Source organism: Lepidochelys kempii, chromosome 8 (genome assembly GCF_965140265.1).
Source record: "Lepidochelys kempii isolate rLepKem1 chromosome 8, rLepKem1.hap2, whole genome shotgun sequence".
NCBI classification, from domain to species: domain Eukaryota; kingdom Metazoa; phylum Chordata; order Testudines; family Cheloniidae; genus Lepidochelys; species Lepidochelys kempii.
In genome coordinates this window covers 82,696,264-82,720,181 of record NC_133263.1, presented here as the reverse complement: position 1 = coordinate 82,720,181, position 23,918 = coordinate 82,696,264, and the positions used below count along the sequence as shown (strand labels likewise).

Here is a 23,918-nt window from a genome sequence, read left to right as displayed (position 1 = left end):
GCATTGGCATTGTGGGAAATGGACAGGGGAAATGGGTGCTAGACTCTCTCCTGCCTGTGAGGCCCCTGTCTCATACAGTCCTTGCCAGAAGGGTATGGCTGTCCTGTGCTTGGCTTCTGGAGAAACCTGGCCCCACCCAAGCCTTCCTGATCTTTTCTTTCACCTAAGAAAATAGTATTAAAAAGATGATGCTATTTCCAGTAGGCATTCAGCGTGGGTGTGAGGTGTCAATAGAATGGGCACTCCCAGGCTGCCCTGGACAGAAATATGCTGCCTCTGACTGCCCCCGTGTTAGAGAAGGGTCTAGCTTTTAACTGCAAAGATCAAATGCATACCATGAAAACAGCACCCCTGGACAATGAAGCTTTCAGACAAAATCACAAAGGGTCAAACCTTGGTTTTTAATTGAAAATCAACCTGAAAAAGGAATTCCAAAACTTTTCATTGCATTTACAGAGACTGGATAGTCCGGTTCTCTACTGCCCTGCCTATTGTCGACACCTGAGCAGTGCCAGTGAGCAGTGCTGCCATTCCAATATGCACCCTACTTAGCACTTGCAGGGTGAAATCCTGGCACTAAAGTCAGCTTCCATTTACTTCAATGGAGCCAAGATTTCACCCACAAAACCTTCACTTTTAAACAATACTTTGCAATAACTCTTTATTTATTTCAAAGTTTAACCTCTACTTTCCTTATTACACCATGCGTGTTCCATGTAGCACTGGCTTTCATTTGAAGCTGGAGATCACACCACCTTTCTTTTATGTTTTAGCTGAATTGTCTCTGAGCTGGTAAGTTTATAGGGGCTGACAGGAGAAATTCAACAGCACTGGCAGCTTTGCTATTGGCAGCTGGGCTGTAAATGTTTGACTTTCAATTTCATTTCTTCTCTGTCCTGATCTTTCCCAACAGAAGAACTTCCACAGTAAGAGCGTGTATATATATATATAAAAATGTTAAGAAGGATAGAGGGAAGGTTTGGGTTTTAAGTGCTGGCAGGCTGCGGTCAGAAAATTTCTCTTTCTATGATGCTATGATCTGACTTGTAGCTGGTGTCGTGAGTTAGAAGATGATCTCATTTCCCTTTGCTAGCTTTTACACCTGCATTGTAACTTGGTTGAAGCAATTCTTGCCATCAAAATGCTAAATTATGTGTTTCAGATCAGACCAGAGGAGAGTTAAATCAGATATTGATCACTTTAGCTGGTGGAGTCCTGCATATCCCAGGCCAGGCTTCAGAAAGCCATTTATACATTAACTGTGCTGAGCAAGGAGGAAGTGTCATGATTGAAGAGCCAGAATGAGAGAGTTGTGCCAGCTACCAATGAGGTGAAAATAACATCCATCCTATTCTGGATTCCCTTGTTCCATAACATCACCTCTGAGCTAAAAGCACTGTTTAAAAGAAATCTCCTTGTTTGACATTGAACATGTTAGCAAAACCTCTGCTACAGAGACCTAGGGGAAGTTGGCATTCAGCAGTGAAGGACAGTAGCAGTGGCTGCTGAGTGCCAAATCCTGTCAGTTTGTGATATAACCAAGACAGGAAGTGAAATACTCCCCCTATCATCCCTTTAACTAATACCCAAAGAAGGGCAAAAATCTGCTTGTGAGTTATGCTGGTGTAACACCAGTGACTTAAATGTGGATTCAGAATTGTGAATATGGTATTATATAAGTTCTGGTTCAAGTTATACCTGTAGGCACGTTACAGTAATGTAAATCTTGATTTATTCAGGGTAACTTCAGCTTTGAAGCTTAGTTTGAGACTAGGCATTTGGGCAGTGAATGTGTGTGAACCATAACACTCAAGCTCCACCTATAGGCTAGGTGGAGAACTTTCAAGTACAGTAGAACCTCAGAGTTAAGAACACCTGGGGAATGGAGGTTATTTGTAACTCTGAAATGTTTGCAATTCTGAACAAAACATTATGGTTGTTCTTTTGAAAGTTTACAACTGAACATTGACTTAATACAGCTTTGAAACTTTACTATGAAGAAGAAAAATGCTGAACAAGCACAGAAAGTTTTCATACCTTGTCAAATCTTTTTAAATTTTTTCCTTTTTTTTTGTTTTGGAGTTTACATTTAACACAGTACTATACTTTTTTTTTTTGGTGTCTCCTGCTGTCAGATTGCGTACTTCTGGTTCCAAAGGAGGTGTGGGGTTGACTGGTCAGTTCATAACTCTGAGGTTCTACTGTAATTCTAATTCTAATGGGCTTTTCTAAACTAAATATTCCTAAAATTGTAGAGGTAATTACTGAATCCTGGATCATCCTATTCAGGGCAGAGAATAGGGCAGAGAGCAGAGAAATTATTGGCTTACCATTGAAAGAGAAGTCATTCTGCATGTACCCAAAACAACAAGTGTTAAGTCTAGCACATCTTGATAAGCAGGGAGCATAGTGTGTTTAGAAAGCACTCCCCTACCAATAGTAGAATGTAGAGTTTCATATTTTCTGTCTCATCATTCTAATATATTTGGACAGAGGAATACTTTGGAAATCTTTTGAAGAATGTTCTTTTTAAATTTTCCAAGTTGGAAACAAGACAAGAACATTCATACAGGACAGTATGTATTGTACATTTCCAAGCAAAGTGTATGCACTGTGCCATGGAGAGATTTGTTAATATGAAATTAAGCAGTCAGTGATCTTGGAAGTTTGCGTATTTACAGATAAAGGACTGAAAGAGTAAAGTTTTATATTTCTTTTTTATCTCTACAATGAAGAATAATAAAATGGTGTATATACCTTCTGACATGATACTCAGGACTTTGATATTCTATATAGGCAGCTCCAAATTGCCTAAAGGTATACCTCACCAAAAAAGAGACCATGTTGGTTTCATTGTGGATAGTTCTCTGAAAACATCCACTCAATGTGCATTGTCAGTCTAAAAAGCTAACAATCTTAGGAACCATTAGGAAAAGGATAGATAATAAAACAAAAAATATCATAATACCATTATTTTAATCCATGGTACACCTACACCTTGAATACTATATGTAGTTCTGGTCATCCCATCACAAAAAAGATAATAGAAATGGATAAGGTGCAGAGAAGGGCAACAAAAATGATTAGGGGTATGGAATGGCTTCCATACCAAGAGAGATTAATAAGATTGGGACTGTTTGGTTTAGAAAAGAGATGACTAAGGGAGGATATGATAGAGTTCTATAAAATCATGAATGGTTTGGAAAGAGTGAATAGGGAAGTGTTATTTACCCCTTCACATCACACAAGAAATAGGGGTCACCTAATACAATTAATAGGTAGCAGGTTAAAAACAAATAAAAATAAGTACTTCCTCACACAGCGCAGTCAACCTGTGGAAGTCGTTGCCAGGAGATGTTGTGAAAGACAAAAGTATAACTGGGTTCAAAAAAGAATTACATAAGTTCATGGAGGATAGCTCTTTAATGACTATTAGCAAAGATGGTCAGGGCTACAACCACATGCTCTGGATGACCCTAAACCTCCAAAATGCCAGAAGCTTCAAAATTGCCCTGTTCTATTTATTCCGTCTGAAGCATCTGGCACTGGTTACTGTCAGAAGACAGAATACCGGTCTAGATGGACCATTGGTCTGACCCAGTATGGCCATTATTTTGTTCTTGGAAAGAGAAAAATATTCACTCCATAAAGTAGGAACTATGTTTCTGAGACAGTGAACGTGTATCTGCTCTCATTTCCACCACCATAAATCAGTGAAGTCAGTGGAGTTATCCAGTGTAAGTAAGATTACAAGCAGGTTGCAGTATTAACGGTTTCACCATTTTGATAAAATGGGCCTAATCTGCATTGAAGTTAGTAGGAGTTTTGCTTGAGTAAAGGCAACAAAATTGGGCAATATGTTTTAAGAATATTTTGTCTCCATTCAGGTAGAAAAATTGTTTTGCTGTGATGTCCATGAAGCTATGCTGACTCTTTCTGCTTCATTTCCCCAATGTGTTAATGGGGACAACAATATCTTTCTTCCCCTATTTGTGTGTCTTGTTTATTTTCACCATAAACTTTTTGGGTTAGGGACTGTCTCTAACTATGTGTTTGGACAGTGCCTAACACCCTGTGGCCTTGACCTCAGTTGGGGACTGCAGATACTCATGGAATAAAACTACTAATGATAATGATAATGACTTACTAACACGCCACTTTATTCCATGGGGAACAAAGGCCTTCACTATTGTCTTTGGTGAGATGAGTTAAAAATAATGATAGATTTTTCTTTTTGTTATACTTGTATTTGTAACATCTTTTCTGTCTTTTTAGAGTAAGAAGAATGGCTGGTGTCAAATCTAGATTAACACAAGATGAAGTAAAGCAACTGCAACATTTGTTGAGAGGCAGACAATTCTCTCTTCTCTATAAAGCAAGCGTCCATGGTTACAATGCTTCTACATTTCATGCCAAGTGTGATGCACAAGGGCCAACTGTAGCAATAGCATATAATGGAAGTGGTTATATTTTTGGAGGCTTGACACATCAGAGCTATGTTTCATCTGGAGAGTACATACATGATGAGAAGGCTTTTCTCTTTAGATTAAAAGGCAAAGAGGGTGTGCTCAGCCCACTAAAAATTCCTGTTAAAACTGCATCAGGTGCTATATATGACTGTAGTGACAATGGCCCTAATTTTGGCGGTGGAGCACTACATTTGTTGAACCAAAATGCAGCAGCCGCAGTAACAAGGTCTAACGACAATTACACATTCAATGTTGCTGACCTGCATGGAAATGATCTAGGCCTTATGGAATGTGAGGTGTATCGAGTTGAAGGTAAGTTGATATCAAAAGAGAAAATGTTTACTGCGGAAATTATAGCTTCGTACTGTTGATGTTATATGTTCCTTTCCCCTAGATATTAGCAGTTTCCTGGAATCTCCATGGAGAAAAATTACCTGAACAACTGAGTAAGTTAACTGTTGTAATATATCACTATCATGATCTGTGGCCACCAAATACTGTGGTGATGTGAGTTACTTTAGGAATTAACTAGATGGTGCTAGAGTAGACAGACATGTTTTTGCTGAGTTGCTTATTTATGTATCTTAGGTACTAATATGGCACCTATGACCATAGTGTCTGAGCACCTCACAATCTGGGGATAAGTACAAAATGATGATTTCAGAACAGGTCAAACATACATGAGAATTTAATATCTGAACCAAAATAAGCTTCATGAAGAGCTATGCTTATTCTTAGCCACACTGAGTCTGCTATGGCACAGACTTAAAGAGACATTCCAGAGGATTACAGACCATGATTAAGCAGCTATTCCAGAGCTTAACTCTCCTTATACTTAAAAAGGTTTTCTGAATATCTAAATCTCCCTTGCTGCGGATTAAGTCCATTACTTCTTGTCCTGCCTTTAGTGAGCATGGAGAACAATTGATCACCCTTCTCTTTATAACAGTCCTTAATATTTGAAGACTGTTATCAAGCCCCCCTCGGTCTTGTTTTCTGAAGTCTAAACATGCCCAGTTTTTTTAGCTTTTCCTTATAGATCAGGTTTTCTAAACTTTTCATCATTTTTGTTGCTCTCCTCTGGACTCTTTCCAGTTTGTCCATGTTTCCTAAATTATAGTGCCCAGAATTGGACACAGTACTCCAGCTGGGGCCTCTCACCAATGCTGAGTAAAGTGGGAGAATTACCTACCTTGCTTTACATTTGACACTGATGTTAACAGAGTCCAAAATGATATTAGCCTTTTTTGCAACTGCACCACATTGTTGACTCCTGTTCAGTTTGTGAGCCACTATAACCCCCAGATCCTCTTCAACAGGACTACCACCTAGAGAGTTATTCTCCATTTTGTAACTCCACACTTGATTTTTCCTTCCTAAGTTTAGTACTTGGCATTGTCTTTATTGAATTGCATCTTATTGATTTCAGACTAATTCTCCAATTTGTCAAGATCCTTTTGAATTCTAATCCTGTTCTCCAAAGTGCTAGCAACCCCTCCCAGCTTGGTGTCATCCACAGATTTTATAAGTGTACTCTCCACTTAATTATTCAAGTCCAACCCAGGACCAACCCCTGTGGAACCCCTAGATATGTCCACCCAGTATGATAGCAAACCCTTGATAAATGCTCTTTAAGTATATTCTTTAACCAGTTTTGCACCCACCTTGTAATAATTTCATCTAGACCATATGCCCCTAATTTGCTTCTGAGAATGTCATATAGGATTCTGTCAAAAACCTTACTAAAAACAAAATAGATCATGTCTACAGCTTCACTTGTGATCCACTGGTTATGTTGGTTTGGCATGATTTGTTCTTCACAAAGCCATGTTGGCTATTTTTTACCACCCTGTTATCCTCTACATGCTTACATATTGATTGTTTAATAATTTGTTCCAGTATCTTTCCATGTATCAAAATTAGACTGACAGGTCTGTAACTCCCCAAGTCCTCTTTGTTCCTCTTTTTAATGATAAATACTGTGTTTGCTCTTCTCCAGTCCTTCATCCATTCTCCCTGAGTTCTCAAAGATAATTGCTAATGGTTCTGAGATTGCTTCAGCTAATTCCTAGGGTGAATTTCATCAGGCTTTGCAAACTTAAATACATCTAACTTATTCTTTAACTTGTTCTTTCTGTTTTTGGTTATGTTCCTTTCCCCTTGTTGTTAATATTAATTGTGTTAAGTATCTGGTTACAGTTTATCTTTTTAGTGAAGACTGAAGCAAAATAGGCATTAAACACCTCTTGGTGTCATCTGTTATTAGCTCTCCTTCCCACAAACTAGTGGATCTACATTTTCCCTTGTCTTTTTATTGCTCCTAATGTATTTATAAAACTTATTTTTATTGCCTTTTATGCAGGTGGATTGATCTAAATCACCAAGTGGAAAGTCGTGATTTAAATAATCCATTTTAATCAATTTCAGTTATTTTCTAATGAAAGGTGCATTCTCATTGGTTGATATAACCATTAAAACATGTTGATTTACAACTAAATAGAGGCTTTACACTAAATTTGGTTCATCTTTTTGCTACCTAGGCAGGTACATTATAATTATATGCATTTATTTAAGCACTATATAGCTTAATATTTTCAGATTCTTATTAATTGTACATTTTTAGTATGTTAGAAAATAGTGAATGATGTATTGCTTATTTACTACTCTTATGTCATATTTCTAAAGCTTGACCTCAAGAGTTAAATGTTTTCCACCTGATACTTTCTTTATATAGAAAAGCAGCTTTTAACTCAAAGGTTTTGATGGAGACTCATGGTTTCAGCATACTAATTTTTTTATTTAAATCTTTTAAGAGATTATACATTTAGGTCTTAATATATTTTGTATTAATTTCAGATTTCATTTTAAACAGGTTCATCTTTAAAAAGAAAAAATTGTTATAATTTAAATAACAAAATGTAAATAATCCACCCTGCTCTAATGTCCATTTTTAGGCGTAACTCATTTGGTGCCTTAGCCTTTCTGATTTTGTCTCTTGTGCTACTCTTCTGTACTCATCTGTAGCAATTTGTCCACATTTCCACTTTTTGTAGGATTCTTTTTTTGATTTTCAGGTCATGAAAAAGCTCCTGATGGAGGCATATTGGCCCCTTACTATTCTTCCTAGCTTTCCTTCACATCTGGATAGTCTGGTGCTGTGCATTTAATATTGTCTCTTTGAGAAATTGCCATTTCTCCTGAACTTCTTTTTCCCTTACATTTTCTTCCCATGGGACCTTACCTACCACTTCTCTGAGTTCGTTGAAGTCTGCTTTTTTGAAGTTCATTTTCTTCCGGCTGCTGCTTCCACTCCTTGTCCTTAGAAACATGAAATCTATCTGTCATAAATATAAAGGGAAGGGTAAACCCCTTTAAAATCCCTCCTGGCCAGAGGAAATCTCCTCTCACCTGTAAAGGGTTAAGAAGCTAAAGGTAACCTCGCTGGCACCTGACCAAAATGACCAATGAGGAGACAAGATACTTTCAAAAGCTGGGAGGAGGGAGAGAAACAAAGGGTCTGTGGGTCTGTCTTTATGCTGCCTTTGCCGGGGATAGACCAGGAATGGAGTCTTAGAACTTTTAGTAAGTAATCTAGCTAGGTACGTGTTAGATTATGATTTCTTTAAATGGCTGAGAAAAGAATTGTGTTGAATAGAATAACTATTTCTGTCTGTGTATCTTTTTTGTAACTTAAGTTTTTGCCTAGAGGGATTCTCTATGTTTTGAATCTAATTACCCTGTAAAGTATCTACTATCCTGATTTTACAGAGGGGATTTCTTTACTTCTATTTACTCCTATTTCTATTAAAAGTCTTCTTGTAAGAAAACTGAATACTTTTTCATTGTTCTCAGATCCAAGGGTTTGGGTCTGTGGTCACCTATGCAAATTGGTGAGGCTTTTTATCCAACATTTCCCAGGAAAGGAGGGGGTGCAAGTGTTGGGAGGTTTGTTCATTGTTCTTAAGATCCAAGGATCTGGGTCTGTAGTCACCTAGGCAAATTGGTGAGGCTTTTTACCAAACCTTGTTCAGGGGTGCAAGGTTTTGGGAAGTATTTGGGGGGGAAAGACGTTTCTAAACAGCTCTTCCCCAGTAACCAGTATTAGTTTGGTGGTGGTAGCGGCCAATCCAAGGACAAAGGGTGGAATATTTTGTACCTTGGGGAATTTTTTGACCTAAGCTGGTAAAGATAAGCTTAGGAGGTTTTCATGCAGGTCCCCACATCTGTACCCTAGCGTTCAGAGTGGGGGAGGAACCTTGACACTGTCATTTCATGATCACTTCCAAATTGTCTTCTACCTTCAGATTCGCAGCCAATTCCTCCTTGTTATTCAGAATGAAGTCTAAAATGGTTGCCACTTAGTTACTTCCTTCACTGTCTGAAACAAACAGTGTCCCCAGCACATTCAGAGAACTTGTTGGACATTTTGTGCTTTGCTGTCTTATTTTCCAACAGATGTCAGGTTAGTTAAAACACCCTCCATGAAAGAATGCTGTGCTTCCACTAAGCATATATGCTGTACATAGTTAGCAAGTCAAAGATGCCATGTGTCAACAGTGTAAAAAGACATTTCTATAAAACATGCCACTGTCCTCACTTCAGAAATCAGGAACACAAAGTCACAGTGCCTGATGTTATAACCGTGAGTGTAGAGAATTGCTGTTCACCTCATCCTATTCAGAAACTCCTTTGCTATGTTGACAGTTGCACACCTAGAAAACAGTCACACTCCAATGACTGCATGCTAGATGTTGGTTCAGATGTGTCAGTTCTGCCGGATTCTGCTTATTTGCTATGTTTTCACAGTGCACAGCTTACAAGACCTAAGCTGCATTTGGTGGTTTACGGTACCTGAAGTTGGTTACCTGAATACATGTGTAATGCATGACAGCTTGTATGCTCTGTATACATATGTTGTGAAAACTTGATTAACCCAACACACCTAATAGCTTTTACTTACTTCTAAACCTGTTTGAGTTAATTTAACTTTGCTGCAGTTCCTGTGACAGAGCAAGCACATTGCAACAGAGATTTAATTCCCTTGTGACATTCAAAACAACTCTTTTAGGCAGGATTGGTTAAATGTGTTTTCAAAATTTTTAAATATGACCACTGATTTAGGGTACAAAGATTGAGACACCTTAGGGCAGATTTGTATATGTGCTGTGAACCTGAATCTCCCATTGGCTTCAATAAGAACTGTGGGTACTCAGCACTTCCTGAAAATCAGGTGTTTTAAATTGGGCACCCAAAATAGAGGACACCATAATTAAATATCCATTCCATATGTGATGTCAGCACCAAATCCTGAGCATAAAGTGGTTTGACTTTGTGTGAAGGTCATACTCTCAAAGAGATCTGTCTGTTCTTCTGTTGCTCACCTATATTCAAAAGCACCACTGCCTGCTCTTTGGCCACATTACCAGGATGCTCTCAAACTCTCCATTGACATGTGAAGGGGTGCATGTCTTGATTCTACCTGGTGTGTCTATGAGACTACCCTGGAGATTTATGGATTCGCAGGATTGAGCCATATCTAGGAACTTCACAACATGATGCCTGGTATGACACCATCAACCATGGTCACTCTGGCTGCTGCAACGGTCCTCAGTAGACTATATACATAAGAACATAAGAATAGCCATAGTAGGTCAGACCAATGGTCCATCTAGCCCAACGTCCTGTCTTCTGATAGTGGCCAATGCCAGGTGCTTCAGAGGGAATGAACAGAACATGCAATCATCAAATGATCATCCCCTGTCATCCACTCCCAGCTTCTAGCGAGCAGAGGCTAGGGACATTCAGAGCATGGTGTTGCATTCCTGCCCGTCCTGGCTAATATTTATTGATGGACCTATCTGCCATTAACTTCTTTGTTGAATCCTGTTATAGTTTTGGCCTTCACAACATCTCCTGGCAAAGAGCTCCACAGGTTGACTGTGTGATGTATGAAAAAGTAGTTCCTTTTGTTTGTTTTAAACCTGCTGCCTATTAATTTCATTGGGTGACCCCTAGTTCTTGTGTTATGAGAAGGAGTAAATAACACCTCCTGATTCACTTTCTATACACCAGTGAAGATTTTATACACTTCTATCATATCCCCCCTTAGTCATCTCTTTTCTAAGATGTAAAGTCCCAATCTTTTCTAATCTCTCCTCATACGGAAGTTGTTCCATACCCCAATCATTTTAGTTGCCCTTCTTTGTACTTTTTCCAATTCCCATATATATTTTTAGAGATAGGGTGACAAGATCTGCACAGACTATTCAAGATGTGGGCGTCCCATGGATTTATATAGATGTATCATGATATTTTCTGTCTTGTTCTCTATCCATTTCCTAATGGTTTCTAACATCGTGTTAGCTTTTTTGACTGCTGCTGCACATTGAGTGGATGTTTTCAGAGCACAGTAACTCCAAGCTCTCCTCCTTCTTGAGTGGTAACAGCTAATTTAGACCCCATCATTTTGTACGTATAGTTGGGATTATGTTCAACATTGAATTTCATCTGCCATTTTGTTGCCTAGTCGCTACATTGATGACATCTTCATCATCTGGATGACATCTTCATCATCTGGACCCATGGAAAAGAAGCCCTTGAGGAATTCCACCATGATTTCAAAAAGAAAAGGAGTACTTGTGGCACCTTAGAGACTAACAAATTTATTTGAGCATAAGCTTTCATGAATAAGCTTCCGTGAGCTACAGCTCACTTCATCAGAGGCATTCAGTGGAAAAAAAAATTCAACAATTTCCATCCCACCATCAACCTCAGCCTGGACCAGTCCACACAAGAGATCCACTTCCTGGACACTATGGTGCTAATAAGCGATGGTCACATAAAACCCACCTTATACCGGAAACCTACTGACTGCTATGCCTACCTACATGCCTCCAGCTTTCATCCAGACCGCACCACACGATCCATTGTCTACAGTCAAGCTCTTCGATACAACCGCATTTGCTCCAACCCCTCAGACAGAGACAAACACCTACAAGATCTCTATCAAGCATTCTTACAACTACAATACCCACCTGCTGAAGTGAAGAAACAGATTGACAGATCCCGAAGAGTACCCAGAAGTTATCTACTGCAGGACAGGCCCAACAAAGAAAATAACAGAACGCCACTAGCCATCACCTTCAGCCCTCAGCTAACACCTCTCCAACGCATCATCAAAGATCTACAACCTATCCTGAAGGACGACCCATCACTCTCACAGATCTTGGGAGACAGGCCAGTCCTTGCTTACAGACAGCTCCCCAACCTGAAGCAAATACTCACCAGCAACCACACACCACATAACAGAACCACTAACCCAGGAACCTATCCTTGCAACAAAGCCCGTTGCCAACTGTGCCCACATATCTATTCAGGGGGCACCATCATAGGGCCTAATCGCATCAGCCACACTATCAGAGGCTCGTTCACCTGCACATCTACCAATGTGATATGTGCCAGCAATATCCCTCTGCCATGTACATTGGTCAAACTGGACAGTCTCTACATAAAAGAATAAATGGACACAAATCAGACGTCAAGAATTATAACATTCAAAAACCAGTCGGAGAACACTTCAATCTCATTGGTCACTTGATTACAGACCTAAAAGTTGCAATTCTTCAACAAAAAAACTTCAAAAACAGACTCCAATGAGAGACTGCTGAATTGGAATTAATTTGCAAACTGGATACAATTAATTTAGGCTTGAATGAAGACTGGGAGTGGATGGCTCATTACACAAAGTAAAACTATTTCCCCATGTTTATTCCCCTCCCTCACCCCCCACTGTTCTTCAGATGTTCTCATCAACTGCTGGAAATTGCACACCTTGATTATCACTACAAAAGTTTTTCCCCCCCACTCTCCTGCTGGTAATAGCTCACCTTACCTGATCACTCTCGTTACAGTGTGTATGGTAACACCCATTGTTTCATGTTCTCTATGTATATAAATCTCCCCACTGTATTTTCCACTGAATGCATCCGATGAAGTGAGCTATAGCTCACGAAAGCTTATGCTCAAATAAATTTGTTAGTCTTTAAGGTGCCACAAGTACTCCTTTTCTTTTTGAGGATACAGACTAACACGGCTGCTACTCTGAAACCAGTTTTGTGAGATTCCTTTGTAACTCTTTGCAGTCTGCTTTGGACTTAATTATCTGAGTAATTTTGTTTCGTCTTCAAACTTTGACACCCCACAGTTTATCCCCTTTTCCAGATCATTTATGAATGTGTTGAACAGCTCTGATTCAAGTATAGATCCTTGAGGGAACCCCTGTTCACCCCTCTACATTCTGAAAACTGACCATTTGTTCCTGCCCTTTGTTTCCTATCTTTTAACCAGTCACTGATCCATGACAGGACCGTCCTTATTATCCCATGACTGCTTACTTCGCTTAAGAGCCTTTCATGAGGGACCTTGTCAAAGGCTTTCTGAAAGTCTAAGTATACTATATCCACTGGATCATCCTTGTCCACATGTTTGTTGACCCCCTCAAAGAATTCTAATAGATTGGTGAGGCATGATTTCTCTTTACAAAAGCTATGTTAACTTTTCTCCAGCATATCATGTCCACCCATGTTTCTGATAATTCTGTTCTTTATTATAGTTTCAACCAATCTGCCTGGTACTGAAGTTAGGCTTACCACCCTATAATTGCCAGGATCGCCTCTGGAGCCTTTTTTAAAAATTGGTGTTACGTTATCTATCCTCCAGTCATCTGGTACAGAAGCTGATTAAATGATAGGTTACATACCACAGTTAGTAGTTCTGCAATTTCATACCTGAGTTCCTTCAGAACTGTTGGATGAGTACCATCTGGTCGTGGTGACTTATTACTGTTTAATTTATCAGTTTGTTCCAAAACTCCTCTAATGACACCTCAATCTGGGACAGTTCCTCAGATATGTCACCTAAAAAGAATGGCTCAGTGTGAGACTCTTCCTCACATCTTCTGCAGTGAAGGTTGATGCAAATAATTCATTTAGCTTCTCTGCAATGGTGTTATCTTCCTTGATTGCTCCTTTAACACCTTGATTGTCCAATAGCCTCACTGATTGTTTAGCAGTGTGTGTTTGATGATAGTTAAAAACAGAGTATAGGGAAGGATGGGGAATATTTACAGTTTCTTGGTTTCACTGTGCCTATATGTAGTGCAAAACATGTGTTGTGATCTCATGGGTGTTTGAACTTATGCAAATCTTTTTGTCTTAATAGGGAAAGAGGGAAAATAATGGAGGAAATCAGATCTTACAAACCTTATTTAAATTCAGTGCCACAGATTCGGATTTTGGTTCTTGGTCCAGTTGGAGCTGGGAAGTCCAGCTTTTTCAACTCCGTGAATTCAGTTTTCTGAGGTTATGTTTCAAGCCAAGCCAGAGCAGGATCCGATAACGCTAGCATGACAACACAGGTAAATATTTGCTTCTAATTAATAAACATCCAAGCTAAATCACAGTCTCAGTTAAAAATCAACATTTTCCCGCACTAAATGGAAAACCCAAAGATAGTCCATGATTGCCCCCACTGAATTCTATGCATCTACTTTTGATGAGAAAGGCATTACTCAATATGGTTAAGAAATAGTAATCTGGCCCTAAATATTCATTTTTCAGCTATGTCTTTCTATACTATTTTACTTTTTTTTGCCCCAATAGTACAGGACTTACCCAGTTAAAGATGGAAGAGATGGCAAGCCTCTGCCTATTATCCTCTGTGACACAATGGGAATAGAAGAAAACTCAGGAGCAGGTCTGGAAATTGATGAAGTGTCCAACATAAGAAAAGGCCATGTTCCTGATAGGTACCAGGTATGATTTCTACAAATTTTGTGCAGTTCCTTGTTAAACAGAGTGATATTCTTAAATGTTTCTTTACATGTACAAATATTATATCTTACATTTAATTACTGTGAAACAAAATATCCACTGTGCTCAGTAGATTCTTGCATTTGTGGTACTGTACAGTAAAAGCTTATGAATGGTGATCACAGGCCAGGTGTATTTGAAAATGAATAAAGTATGGAAAGGTGTTTAGGTCTGATTCTCCACTCTCCTGCACCTTGTGTAGTCATTTACAGTTATGCAAAGTTGATATAAATTGCTGTCTACCCTTCTGGTTGGGTAGCATTTGGTACCTATTTTGTACAGGTACAAGCCAAGGGAGAATCAGGCTCAAAGTATATAAAGAGTAGATCTGGTTGAAATATTTTGAACAAAAAGGTTTTAAATAGAAAAATGGACTTTAACACCACATCTCCCCCAAATTTCTGTTGTGTTTTCAATTTTTATTTTGTTTTTCATTAAATTGTTTCCAAGTTTTTTAGCAAAAATGTCATCAATTCCATTATTGAAATGGTTCTCTAATTTATTTTTTACTGGAAATCCATTTTTCAAGAAATGAGCATTTTTAATTATTTTTTTTCTGGAAAAAAAATGAAAAATGAAGAATGGGTTAGCTTGGTGAAACAGAAACAACACTGACATTTTTTGAAAACATAGTTTTAAAACATTTTTGACAAGCTCTAGAAAAGAGCAACTTCCACAATATTCAAGCTTAGTACAGCGCCTTCTTATCTGGTTATTTGTCTCAATTACTAGATAGCTGCTGCCTACAGGCCATTCCAAATATTAACTGTTGTAATATACAAGAGATGTAGACTTTGATTCTCCATTCCAGATGAGCTGAGCTTGTTACAGGAGCAAAGATGGAGGGCTAAGGTGGTTATATGATTCTTATCGTTGTAGTATCTCGGCCCCTCACAAACCTTAATTTATACTCAAAACAACCCAGTGAGATATAAAGTATTATTAATCTCATTTTAAAGATATAAAATTGAGGAACAGTGATTAATTATCTTGGTCAAAGATATATTGGAAGCCAGATATCCTGAATCCCAGTTTTATGCTTTAACCACAAGACCAATCTTTCTGTGATTTATTTGGTCCCACTTTATATTAAAATTCCATCTATAAATGGTTTACAAAGAAGTAATAAATGAAGAACATTAAAAGCATGTTATGGTTCTGAGCAGCATATGTATAGATGGCTATAGGCACATGAGTAGATGTTACAGATCATTATAAGCCATAGTTATGAGTAAATTTTTGGTGGACTCTACAACAATCAATTAACCATTTATTAAAACATCTGTTAATAATTTATTATTGCTTTATAGATGGAACCTTAATAAAAAGTGTGATTAAAAACACACACACATACACAACTAATATGTCAAGAATCCTTTTTAATTTCTAGAGATGTCTTTTGGTTTCATTATTACTTTTCCACAAGGGATATAAATTTTGAGGAACTCTGTTGACTTCAAAGGAGTGACTCTGGATTTATACATGTTTTCAATAACATAGATCAGAATCTGGCTCTCCATCTGGAAGAATGAGTATGAAACTGAGAATCAGGAAATCCTGAATTTTAATCCTGATTTGATCACTTCCTTTATGAGTGTGGTAAATCATTTCACCTCTCTCCATATCAGTGTTCCTCTCTGTAAAATGAGATAATAATATGTGTCTCCCTGCTCCAGTGGGGTATTGTGAGAATCAGTGTTTGTACAGCTCTTTGAATCTCCAGTTCTTTGGAAGTGTTACTTATTATTATTAAAAAATTTCTTTGCAGTTTAATCCAGCTGCCACCCTTCATCCAGATTCTTAAGGCTATATCAAGACTCCTTCTCTGAAGGATCAGATTCATTGTGTTACATTTGTTATTGATGGGTGCAAAACTGAGATTCTCCCTGAGAAACTAGAAGAGAAGCTGAAACAGCTTAGAAGAAAAGTGAACCATTTTGGTATGTTTTATGTCTCCTAATATCATAGAACTGAATGAAGTGGGCATGCCAAGGAGGTGATCTGCCTTTCAAGCCTGAGCACCTTGGGTCATGAGGGGTTTGAAGTACTGCTAGGAGCCATGCTTATCCTTGGTGTGGGAGGAGAAATTGCCACATATTGCTCTTGAGTGTCACCCAAGATTGAGTGGGATTAATACACTCTGGCAGGACAGGCTCCCAGACTGATGGAAGTATGGGCACAGCAATGGGCTCTGGTGTTGGTGGGAGAATAGAGGAATTCCTGATCACCTCCATTGTTCTCTACTCGTTGGTTTTACAGTGTGCCCTATTGCGTTTCTCCTCAGGATAGCAGAGTCCTCCTGTTGACAGAGACCACTAGAGAAACTGAGCTGTGTGCTAGGTTTCTAGTACTCCTGGGGAAATTCTGCGCCAAAAAAATTAAAAATTCTGCACGCAATATTTTAAAATTCTGCAAAATTCTTCATATTTTATTTGTCAAAATAACACAATATAATCACACCCAGTTTCAATTATTTTGGTAATTTTTTTCCAAATAACTGTGAGTAAGTATGTCTGTAACAATATAGACAACAAAAAAGATTCAGGAAATGTTTTTTGACAAATAGATTCCTTACTAGGCTTACTTACTAACTCTGAGTAATAATTCATTTAAACTACAGTGCAGAACCATATTTCCTGCACCTCTCAGAAGCAGTGCAAAGGCTTGAGGGAATCAGGGGTAACAGAGGAGCTGAGAGAGAGGCAAGTAATTGTTGGGAAGGAGCCTGGGTATGAACTTGAAGTGTTTTTGGGTATTGGTGGGAAAAGGATGGAAAAGGTTTTTTTTGGTGAAGGGCAGCGAGAGATTGTTAGGGAGTGTCCCACATGCAGACCCTGGCTGACTCCTAGCCTCCTCCATTCAGTCAGGCATATCTTTCCCTGTCCCTGTATGTCCCTGCATCCCCCTGTGTCCTTGCACCCCCTGTCCACATTGTCCGTCCACGCCCACTCAGACACCCATGCCCCCATTCCCATGTGGCTCTGCACCACTCCCTCTCTCCCCATGTGGCTCTGTACCCCCTCCCCCTGTCCCCATGTGTCTCTGTGCCCCCACCCAGCCACTCCCCCTCTCCTTCCCCCTGTAGCTCTGCACTCCCTGTGCCCATGTGGCCCTGCACCTTCCTCCCGCCCTGTGGCCCTTCACTTCCTCTCCCATTCAGCCCCTTCCCCAGTCTGTCCTCCCCCACTTGCCATTATGAGCCCCTGTCGGACCGCCAGCAGCCCCACGCTGTCTGTCTCCCCATAGCTCCTATCTCCTGACCTGGCCCAACAGATACTGTGAAGAAGGTAGGCTCTTTCTCTTCCCTATCAGCGCAGGTGCTGGCCAGGATTGGCTGCTGTGTTCTAGCTCCACAGTGCCCTTTGTTGGGCAAAAGTTGGAACTGCAGTAACTTTTCAGCAGAAGCTATTTTCTGCACACAGAAAAAATTAAAAATATGTGTCACACATGAATATGCATACGTGCAGTGGCACAGAATTCCCCCAGGAGTAAAAGGCTCCTAGGAATACATCTTATCAGGAAATATTCACTTTGATTTCATTAATTATTTTAAAAATACATATAATCCAAGGCGATAAAACCTTTTCAAAAAGGAGTAGAGGTAATGTTTCATTTAGCAGCTGCCATGGAGATGGGATGCAACAAAAAGTGAAAAGAGAACTGAAGAATGGGAGTCTTATGCTTGCAAATGCCAGTTTACATCATTAGCTCTTGTGGTTGTGTTTGGACACACCACCTACGGCCTGATTTTCTCTCCACATGATAGGAGTCACTTCCATAGGAGGGAATAGACAGAGACATAACCTACTGGGGTGAAAGCAGGCCCCAGTTGTGCTACTGAACTCAGCTAGGTATGCCATGTTTTCTGAATCCCTTGTTTTGAGTAACTGAATTCATTGCACTGAATTTTGGCCCTGGCAATCTTCCCAATGAGGTGAGTGAGTCATTAAGTGTGGTGTCAACTGTACTGGGGGAATAATAATAATTTTGCTTAAAAACATCTTCCCATCAAGACAATTGGGGTGCTGCCCAATAACTGTTCAATTAATATTAGTTTAATAATTAATCTTTTTCCAATGCTGTTGTGCAAAACCAAAACACTTTCACCTTATGTAAGCAGAAACAGCTGCAATGAAGAACTGATGGGAAATCGGGTGTAAAATCTTACTCCTTTTTTTTTTTTTTGGTACAGGGATCCCACAACTGGTTTTGCTAACTAAAGTGGATGAAATCTGCCCTACTCTTGAAGAAGACATCCAGTGTGTGTACCAAAGCAAAGCTGTTGAGAAACAGGTAAAGTATGGCATTGTTGACTGTGGTGCTATCTATTAACTCAATTGACTTGAACAAATCAAGGTATTGTGATACTCTACGTTTGCAATACTTGCATCCCCTCATATTCCTACACATATTCTCATTCTGGTCTTGTAGGCACAAGCTGAAAATATAACTAAATTTAATACCTCAGGTTTTGGTTTAACCCCTAAAAGGTTTAAGATTTGTTAAAATCGCAAGTTGCACCTCTGAAGAATAAAACTACAAAACAGAAAAAGGTGGAGATACCAGAAACCTCATTAAAAATTAAGGGCCGGATTCTTTTGCGAAACCCCACTCCATAGAAAGGAGCTGGAGTCTGGCCATAACTCTCCAGCTGCATATTTCCCCTGGTGTGAATAGATAAAACTGAAAAAAAGAGAGCTTCAGGGGAGGAAGGAAGTGGGAGCGAGCTCTGTTCTGCTGATTTTTTTTTTTTTTTAAAGCAGATTGTCTTTCGGGGAGCAAACACTGCTGGATGAATTTTGTAGAGTCCTTAGGCCAGAGGTTCCCAAACTTGTTCCGCCGCTTGTGCAGGGAAAGTCCCTGGTGGGCCGGGCTGGTTTGTTTACCTTCCTCATCCGCAGCTTCGGCTGATTGCGGCTCCCAGTGGCTGCGGTTCGCTGCTCCAGGCCAATGGGAGCCGCTGGAAGCGGTGGCCAGTACATCCCTCAGCCCTCCATTGGCCTGGAGCAGCGAACTGCAGCCACTGGGAGCCGCAATCAGCCGAAGCTGCGGACGTGGCAGGTAAACAAACTGACCCGGCCCACCAGGGGCTTTCCCTGCACAAGCGGAGGAACAAGTTTGGGAACCACTGCCCTAGGCTATTCTAAATCATGACACGGGCTCATGCAGACCAGCATATAAAATTGTCTCCTTGGACTCCTTGCCCCTGTCCCATGGTGACAGAGTCTGACTCAGGAGAGAATCCATAAAGGTTTGATTCCCTGCTACCTTCCATCTTGTCCAGATATTTACCCTGTGCAGAGTGCTTGTACAATGCTGCCATTTTGCTTTGATGGAATTTTATACATACTCTGCACTCACTTTGCACAGCCATAAATGCTAACACAAGGTGGAATGTCGTGGAGAATCAGAGGCTGCTGGTGGTTTGCAGTTCCCCAGTACTGATGCTGGCCTGGGCTGATTTAGCCATCCGCAATTCTCAGAGGTATTAGGCACCTAACTTCCATTGATTTCAATGGGAGTTAGGTGCCCAAATACCTTTGAGAAATGTGGCCCAAGTGACCATCTCCCAGCCAAGAGGAATAGCCAGCTCTATGCCATTTGAAGTGTCCCCCACCTGGGGAATATTTAGCTTAGGAGATATGACTGTGTTCTGACCGCTTTGTTCAGCAGGAATGATAAAAGGGACTGGATCAGTTCCTAGAGTAGAGTCCTGACCCTGGGCTACATTCTGCCCTGTATCTGAAATCTGTTAATCACATGGGTAAGGGCTGTCAGGTAGCTGAGTGCAGTTCCCTGACTCTGTGGGCTGGCCCCAATGTGAACCATGGTTTAGAGGCTCAGCATAGCAAAGCAGAGCTCTGCCTTGGTCCGTCCCTGCCTCTGACATGCTCCCCATACTCCTACATCTCACACGACGCCGGATCAGGATGTGTGCGGGAGCATGGTTCCAGAGAAGCTGGCTTGTATCACTTTTATACCAGCGAAGAGCTATTCTCATCAGAATCTGAACTGCCTAGTTGTGACCAAAATCCAGTACAAAGGAGTTGGGTTGGCCCAGAGAATGCGTCTCCCTGTATCTAGAGAGGCCAAATATGGATTTTAGTGGAATTATACCAGAGATGAATCCTTAGGGGGTTCTCTCTAGATCGATTGTTCTCAAACTTTTTTTTTCACAAACCACTTGAAAATTGCTGAGTGTCTCAGCGGACCATTTAGTGATCTTTCCAAATGTTTTTTGTACTATTAGCTAATTATTGTAAAGCGCTTTGGATAAAAGCAGTATATAAAAAACACTGTAGTAATAATTTACATTTTTTTGTTCTACAAATAAAAGCGCACAACTCATATTTTAATGTCAGTACTCTTACCTTTCTAATGTGATGGCTGTGCCCTCTCTCCACCACTGCGGCATCCCCCAAGCTGGTGCTGGGAAGGAGGGGTGTCTCCCCTGCCCCAGCCTCCCCTGATCTGGGTCTGGGAAGGAGAGGAGTCTCTCCCTCTCTCCCCCACCATGGCAGCCCCCAAGCTGGGACTGGGAAGGAGCGGGGTCTCTCCCTCTCTTCCCACCACAGCAGCCACAGAGCTAAGGCTGGGAAGTCGGGCCGTCTCTCCCCAGAAGCCACAGCCCTGGAGCTGGGGAAATTCACCTCTTTCTCTGGCCACCACAGCCCTACACAGCCCAAATTCCACCCACCCCCTTTTCTCACCCACTTCCCCCTCCCACCTACCCCTTATTCCCCCCAAGTGGAGCCCCCTATTCTCCCCTGCACGGCTCCACTAATTAGGTGTGTGGCCCTTCATTCTTTTGTGTGCGGCCGCCCAGGTGTGTACCTTAGAGGGAACTATCCGTGGACCACCTGAATGGAGCTCGCGGACCACTTGTGGTCCACGGACCACAGTTTGAGAGCCTCTGCCATAGATCATTATGAAGGAAAAATAGCCCTGTGTTCTGGGTATCACCTCTGAGATTAAATAGAGGATTTTAGCCTCCAGGGCAGTTTACACAGTCAGTTTCTATCAGTGAATTTGCTAAAGAAGAATAAAATATAGTGAATATGGCCTTGAACTGTGACTGCATCAAAATGTAGTTGCTATTTCAGTGGCAGGATGGGTATGATGTGAAAGTGGTTATGCCTTCAATAAAAAGAAGTTTAAAGAAATAAAATATCTTCCACTTTTAATCTCACCAAACAGTATCTGTGAAAATACTTGAAGCTTTTGCCTAGCTTCCTCAAGGAACAGAAAGATTGAAAAATAGTCGGGGAGCTCTTTAGGATAATCCATTTTGTGCCTTTTCTACAGATGCGGATAACTGCAGAGAAACTTGGAATCTCTCTTGCTCAGATTGTACCTGTTAAAAACTACTGCTCCGAGTTGAATCTTTCGTGTGATGTTGACATCCTGTTACTTTCTGCAGTGAGGCAGCTTATACGTTTAGCAGAAAGTTACCTTGACAATTTCCCTTTTGAGAAGCCAAAGAAAGAGCCCTAACCTGATGTTTACCTGTGACTCTGGATATTTTATGTGCTAACCTTTTAAAAATTCTGACATCCGAAGTCAAATTTGTTGCTGCCCTAAGCAGATGCAACTCCATTGACTTCAGTGGAGTTGCACTTGCTTATGCCCATGGTGAATTTGGCTCAACGGTTCTATATCTTGTTACTGCCTATGTAAGATTAATGGTATTTTTGCATGCATCAAGGGGAGAATAGATTCTCCAGATTTCAAGGTGGTTTTCCTTTATTAAACATTCCACGTTCTTACTCTTCTCATAACCTTCCAGTCAGAGACAGCCCTTTCCACTAAAAGAATCATTTGCATAAACCTTTTAAGAAGTTGCCTAAAGATATTACTTCCTCCTAGTAGTTCATGTGAGTTGCTTGCTGCTAGTGCTAGTTGCTGTGAATTCCATATGTTCCTTACTCTTATTCTTTAAGTTTGTTATACTACATAGCAGTGACACTGGAACCTATTTAATAGTGGAGGGTACTGAAAGCCAGCCCCCTTACGCCTATCCATCCCCGCCCCCTCAGAGTTGAGGCAGCTGTGACCCCAGGAATGCGGGGCCAGGAACCAGGACTCCGGGTGCATGGGGCCAGCAGCCTGGAACCTGGGGGTGCTGCAGCATCCCCCATGCCCCTGGTTCCCGCGCCTATGTGATATCATAGCAAGTAGTTTTCATAGCAAAATTTTATAGCTAGAAGCACATATGTGAAAATTAACATTCATCTATATGTTCATATTTCTCACTGCAGCCATTATAAAGAATAGAGGATGGATTTATAACCAGAGTTAAATTGGTAATTCATAACTAGGATGGACTAGTGACACCTACAAGGAAGTGAAAATTACTGTTGTTGTTTTGTGGTATCGTCTGTTTTTCAAAATGCTGTTAACATTTAAAAAAAATTGAAACAGTAGGTTGTAAAACTTTTATTAGATTAATTGAAAAAATAAATTACTCTAAGCACTTTTTCAATCACTTTCTTCATTCAGGTTTGGGTCTTCAGTAACTCAGCCGGAGGTTGTGGGCCTATTGCAGGAGTGGATGGGTGAGGTTCTGTGGCTTGTGATGTGCAGGACGTGAGCCTACATGATCATAATAGTCCCTTTAAAGTCCATGAGAAGAGGTGAGGCAGAGACACAAGGGACCTACTTTTCTTCTCGCTTACACTGGTTAAACACTGCTGTATCTCTATTGACATCAGCAATTACTTCAGATTTGCACTAGAGTACTTGAGAACAGAGTTTGGATTAGATCCTTGATGAGATGTAATATCAAATGCAATGGTAGCAATAGAAAGAGTAGTCAAGCTTCAGACTGTTCCAGAAAGAGTTGGTATGGCTGGTATGTGGTTCCCTGCAGGTATAGCTGAGGGGAAGGGCTCCTTCCTATACAATAAACCACAATTAAAATTGAGCAATCCATGTTATTGGGCAAGGATTTATTTTCTTTTTGTTAAATCATAGAAGATTAGAGTTGGAAGAGACCTCAGACGGTCATGTAGGCAACCCCCTACTCAAAGCAGGACCAACACCAACTAAATTAGCCCGGCCAGGACTTTGTCAAGCTGGGCTTTAAAAACCTCTAAGCATGGAGATTCCACCACCTCCCTTGACTTAGTCCAGTTTGCCCTCTAGTGGCTGACAGTTACAAAATATGCATTTCTAGAAAACAGTGCTACATAAAGATGCTTTAGAAAAGACTATGGGGCAGGATTTTATTTTACCCTCTTGCCAGACCTATGATTCAATTCTTTATTATTTTCTTTTCTGTGAGCACACAACTATTTGGTGAGGAATTTTTATTACCCATTGATCCAAGTCCAATGTGAACAAGGCTACCATCCAGCGGCCCCTCTGCCAAGAAAGCAAAGGCATATAGCAAGCCACCAGTTCTCTCCATCATAAGACAACAGCAGGTGATGGGATGGGAGTATGGGAGGGCCTCTTTACATCTCCTGATATTTTGCTGTCAGAATGTATTTATCCTGCTAAAGCATATTTTATAAACATATATAGCTACCTCAGTCCAATCTTGTCTTCAGGAGGCCAATAGTAAAAATACACTAAAAGT

The 23,918-nt window shown here is 40.4% G+C and overlaps 1 pseudogene; it reads left to right on the top strand.

The window, feature by feature from the left end:
* Window positions 1-1,301: 1,301 nt before the first annotated feature.
* LOC140916577 (interferon-induced protein 44-like) lies at window positions 1,302-21,832 on the top strand (annotated as a pseudogene).
* The last annotated feature ends 2,086 nt before the right edge of the window (window positions 21,833-23,918 follow it).